Source organism: Staurois parvus, unplaced genomic scaffold (assembly GCF_062004578.1).
Source record: "Staurois parvus isolate SC_StPar_1 unplaced genomic scaffold, SC_StPar_1.0 ptg000199l, whole genome shotgun sequence".
Taxonomy (NCBI): Eukaryota; Metazoa; Chordata; class Amphibia; order Anura; family Ranidae; genus Staurois; species Staurois parvus.
The window spans coordinates 6525829-6532069 of NW_028317995.1; positions in this window are offsets into that span (position 1 = coordinate 6525829).

The window sequence follows — 6241 nt, forward strand, 5'->3', positions numbered from 1 at the left end:
GTTGATGCCTCCTCTGTATTGCTGGTTCCTGTTCCATGCGGAGTGATACTAGCTGCACCCCATCTCTTATCCCGGCTAGCAGTCTCCAGAATTTTGCCAGCAATAGGAAAGAAGAGATCTTCAGGTCAGTGTGAAACAATACACCAGACATAATAGTATAGGGCTGATTTCACACTGATGCGCTGCGATTTACCCACACCGCGCGTGCAGTGCAGTGTACCTGCATCTTTCCTGGGGGTTTGCTGCGCTTAGCCATAGACTTCTGTTATATCTTGCAGGTTTGGTGCACTTTCTGAAAACGCACCAAAACTCCTGAATGCCCATCAGTGCAGCCTATCAGTTCCCATCAATGCTGCCTCATCAGTGCACATCGGTGAAGGAAAAAAAATCACTTATTTACAAAACTTTATAACAGAAACTAAGAAAATCTTTTTTTTTCTCTTCAAAATTTTCTGTATTTTTTCATTTGTTTAGCAAAAAATAAAACCTCCAGTGATAATTAAATACCACCAAATGAAAGCTCTATCCATCTCAAAAAAATTATAAAAATTTAGTTTGGGTACAGTGTTGCATGACCACACAATTGTCATTCAAAGTGCGACACCACTGAAAGCTGACAATTGTCCTGGACTGGAAGGAGGTGAAAGTGTCCGGTAGGCAGTAGTTAAGGGGGCCCACCTCATAAGAACTTACAATCCTACGGAAATAGCAGCATGTAGTTATATTTAGGGTACAAAAAATGGTCACTGCCCCAGTCTATAACTGGCCTTCACAGCAAGGAGCACATGGAAGGGCGACGCATGTCAAACAACAACAAAAAAAAATTCCCAGCTCTAAGGCTACGTTCACACTAGCGTTGTGTGCAGGCAGCAGAGAGGCATTTGTGAAGCGTTTTTACCGCTTCCCAAACGCCTCTGACAATTCTGCACATTGCAGCACATGGTGCTGTTCTAACGGGAGCGTTAGCGTCGCATCGTGGCAAAACAGACGCCTCTGGTCGAGTCAGGAGGCTTTGAAGCCTCCTATTCTAGTCTATGGTGCCGCTCCGCAAACGCCCCGCAACCGCGTCGCAACTGCACCGCAAACGCCGGCCGGGCGTTTGCGGTGCGGTTGCGACGCGGTTGCGGGGCGTTTGCGGAGCGGTAACACCATTCAAACTTCATTATAGGCATTTCTGGGGCGTTTTTAGCGCTCGGCAAATGCCTAGCAACCGCCGCTAAACCGCGCATGCGGCGTTTGTGGAGAGTTTGCCGAGCGTTAAAAAATGCTTCGCAAACGCCGGACCAACGCTTGCCAAACGCTATAGGGGCGTTTGGCAAGCGTTGGTAAAACAGTCAAGTGTGAATGAGTACCAACATGATTGCGCACCAGTGCACAAAGCAAGGTCCGTAAAGACATAGATGAGTGAGTTTGGGGTGGAGGAACTTGACTGGCCTGCACAGAATCCTGACCTCAGCCCAATAGAACACATTTGGGATGAATTAGAGCAGAGACTGCTAGCCAGATCTTCTCGTCCAACATCAGTGCCTGATCTCACAAATGCTCTTCTGGAAGAATGGTCAAACATTCCCATAGACACACTCCTAAACCTTGTGGACAGCCTTCCCAGAAGAGTCGAAGCTGTTATAGCTGCAAAGGGTGGGCCAACTCAATATTGAACCCTACAGACTAAGACTGGGATGCCATTAAAGTTCATGTGCGTGTAAAGGCCAATACTTTTGGCAATATAGTGTATATGCAAAATACTGAACAATCAAAAATCATCAGGGACAGTCATAGATATCGGAAAACATATTTTAGATATGGTCAGTAGAGGGCGCATGGAACAATGCCAAATAGAAAGAAAAGTATTCTCATGAAGAAAAATTGTAACAAAAATGTAAAAACATTCTGAAACAATGTATCTGTGTATCTGTGACAAATAAAAGCACCTCAATGGCGCGAGTGGGCTCTTTAGGAGAAAGGATGATCTATTTACATGAGGGGCGTACAAGTCAAACCGGGACTTTTGAGTTTATATAATAAAAGAATTAATTTCAAGGAGTGGAAACTGCATTTATTTTTCAAGATACTCCCCTGCTACATTTATACAGTTATCGGTGTATCGGTGAGTACAAGTACTGATGCTTTCGGTCAACACTACTTTCGGTCAACAATACTAATTAATGGACGCAAATTGCACTACAAACAATAGCATGTGATCTGTACAAGAATGCAATTCTTGTAGATATTGCATGCGGTTTCCCTGCTGCTCCTGTGTGCCATAGCCAGAGTTCACACAGGAGCAGTGTGGAAAACCTCCCTGCAGGCATCCCATGCTGAGTGTCAGGAGTAGGAGAGGAGAGAAAGTGTCAGGGATTTGAAATACCTGCCACTTTCTTTCCTCTCCTTGCAGCGCTGACAGTTCTGGCTATACAGCATCTGATTGGTCAGCTGCTTCAAATCCCCACTCCTTTATTTTCTATCCTACCACTGACACTCAGTATGGGATGCCTGCAAGGAGGTTTCCTGCACCGCTTCTATGTGAACTATTAACGCAAATTGCACTGCAAAGTATCGGTTAAGGTATCAGGAGTATTTTTGAGTACTCAAAAAATACTCGGTATCAGCACCGGTATCAGTATTGGTGCATCCCTAGTTTACACCATTCAAATGTCCTACTGCAGCTGGGAGTCTAATTACTATACTGTGCTTGAAGTCTTCTGTAGATATCCATGGGTTTTATGTCTTCTTTCACAAGAAATGTCATCAGCACACACTGTTCTATGCATACACTAACACTGTTGTCTCCCATTTTGAATAACAGTCTCTGGACTGGCCCACTGGCCTATCAGTTCTAAGACACACTTGCCACTCATTACTGTATGTAGTAACGCCATGTCAGCATCCATTTTTATACCTGTAAAATTAAAAGTTCCAGTTTGAGTTCAACACCCCTCGTAGATACAAAGGGGCTGACTTACTGAAAGTGCAAAATCTGGTGCAGCTCTGCATAGAAACCAATCAGCTTCCAGGGTATATTGTCAAAGCTAAATTGAACAACCTGAAGTTAGGAGCTGATTGGCTACCATACATAGCTGCACCATATTCTAAGTGCACCAATTTTAGTAAATCTCCCCCCAAAATGTTTGGTTTTCACATAGTTTCTTAAAACGATCAGCTACAGCATAACTTCTAATGATTACCTCTACAACCCACACTTTCAGTCACTCTGTGGAATCATGATGTTTTTCTCCAAAGTGTCTAGGGACACAAATGCCTTGTTCTATCATTCTGTGGCACTATTCAAAGTGGCTACGAAGGGCCCTAATTGTACACCCTATATATATTAGTAATCCAGTGGGGCATGAGAAAAAATATACTATGAATTTAGTGCAACAGTTGTAGAATGCTGAGAAACTTGAGCAGATACAGGCACTGCTGTTTTTGCCTCCTCCAGGAGAAAACTGCCCTTTGGTCAGAACCTGTTGAGGACCTTGGAACCAGAACTCAAGGACTTTGTACCACAGACAGCCATCACACACTTTGGTGTGCTGTGGGAGTTTTTGCTCAGGAGGACATTGGTGGCACCTGGAGGATGCTGTGTTGCTTCAAGGATGCATTATGAGCTCTGAGGAAGGACCCCCCCCCTTCGATACGCATCAGCTTGACCAAGAGATTATCTCCCTTCCTGATGGGATTTACACATGTCTCCTAACCCAGTGTTTCACTGTTGTTACATGCCTTTTATATTGCTACTCTTGTGAGTATATTTCTTATCAATAAATGTATTAATTGCCTATTGAGGAAATGCGCAAGGTTGGTGCGCTCTGTTTTTTTTCTTTATTACATGCCGTATGGTGTGCCAGGAAGTGCCTCATCCATCAGTGGGAGAGGATGTCCTTTGAGGACTGTCACAGACTGGTCCACAGTCTGCTCAGAAACTATAACCTGACGGACTTCAAGTAGGAAGGTTTCCCCTTCCCCTGCTCTCAATTGTGTGTCTTTGTCTTTTCAATAAAGCTTCAGGCCTGTGAACTCTTTATGCCTCCCTCAGTCTTCTTTCTTACCCCCCATCACACCTGTTGCTTTTTTAACTGTTTTTCAAAATGTTTTGGAAATGTTGCATGCTTTGTTTTAGTAGCTGTGCCATGTAGGACATATAGGACAGGGGTCTCACTCAGGCACTGCACATCTGACATTGCACCGATAGGTATCTTGGTGGCACCTTGGGGGCCACACAATCATTTTCAGGGTAAGCAGCATCATGCATGATGTGATGGTTTGGGGAACTTTGCTGTGCCCAACATGTCAGACATCATACCGCTGGGTGATCGTATTTATTGAGTGATTGGAACTGTATTGTAATGTAGTGTATTTATACGTTGCAGTAAAGGGTGAATGTACCATGATAAAGTATCTTGTTTTTTATAAACCTTATATAAAAATAAAGTACATTTTTTTCAACAACAACAAAAAAATGGTTGTAGAATACTAAGATCTGGTATGTATTATCAATGGGCAAAAAAAAAAAAAAAGTCTGTCCATGTGTGATGAACTTACAGGTCAAACACTTCTTCATGCTGTACTGGAATGTACCTACAATGTTACCGAACAGAGAGCTACCTCCAAGACAATAATTTTTATTTAGCATTTTCAATTTACTAGGGGCAATTTTGCTCTTAATGTTAGGGGCCTTACAATAGGCAAATTTGATCCTGCATTAGGATGGGCCAATGTTTATTCAAAATTTTTTCCATACACATACATACTTATAATGGAATTGTGTGATACATTTTATGCCATAGTGTGTATTATCTTCCAATTCTCTCATGTTGTTTTGTGGTAAAGAATACGCCCTTTGGGCATCCTTCACCAATTCTCTAAGGTAACCTTTATCTAAATTTTTTTGATTAATGTGTTGCTCTCTTCAGTATAATCCTCTACCAACAAGCAATTCTTCCTTAGTCTACCAAACTGGCTTTTGGGTATGTTTGACTTCCACTTGGGATGCTGACAGCTATCTAAATGTGGGTAAGAATTGCTTGAAGTGGTTCTTAGCTGTTATTAAATGGCCCTCAGAGCTCAATTCTAGATCCAAAAAACCACCCAATCAACTGGGATCATAGACATACGTAGATATTACTTTTTATGGCTAATTAAAATGTTTAATATTACTGACATCATTCTGCGCTCTGTGCTTGTGTTTCATGCCTATATGTTGGCTGGGTTTTTTCCAAGATCTGGAATGTAGTTCATGTTGGTGCTCTGTGTAACCCTAATTTGATGACATCTCTTGGCTTATAAAGAGTCATGTCCAAGTTCTGAGCAGTGCGGTCCGGTTCTGCAGATTACAGGCTTATGACTTTTATGAGATCCATTCCTAAACTGCATATGTGTGAACAGGGTAAGATCCTGTGCTAATCCTGTCCTGAACCTGATGTAAACCTGAAGTGAACCTGTGAACAGCTGTTGTATCAATTAGCTGTGAGACCTGAGATTCAATCCACACCGCTCATGTGTAAATCAGCTCTAAGTGACAAGTGTGTCCTATAACTGCGGCGGCGCACACTTCGTGGGTCAGTCCAGAGACTGTTAATCAAGATGGCAGACAACAGTGTTAGTGCATTTATGGGGAAGCGCGTGGTGAAGTTTCTTGTGAATGAAAGCGTAAAACCTGCGGATATCTACAGAAGACTTCAAGCACAGTACGGTGATGAGACGCCCAGCAGCTGTAAGACATTTGAATGGTCTAAACATTTCAAAGAGGGCCGTACATCTATCAGTGCCGATCCAGGGTGTGGTGGTTCCCAGCCCACAGCAGGCATTGCTGTGAACATTCAGTGCATGGAATGCCTGATTCTGGATAATCAACGCATGTTGTGAAATTGCACAAGAGACGAATTTCAGCACTGATGATGAAGTGAAGTAGGCTGTCCTAGGATGGTTCAGGAGTACTGGCAAATCTTTCTACAGTATGCAGAAGCTTTTCGGGCATTAGTAAAACACTGGGATAAGTGTATAAATGTAGCAGGGTATATAAAAAAATAAATGCAGTTTCCACTGCTTGAAATTTGTTCTTTAATTATATAAACTCAAAAGTCCAGGTTTGACTTGAACGCCCCTTGTATAAATTGAACATCCTTTCTCTTGAAGAGTCCACACGTGCCATTGAGGTGCTTTTGTTTATCATCTCTTCAGGATCCATGGTCTTCCTTTCTATTTATTTTTTATTTTGCTATACACAGATACATTGTTTTGG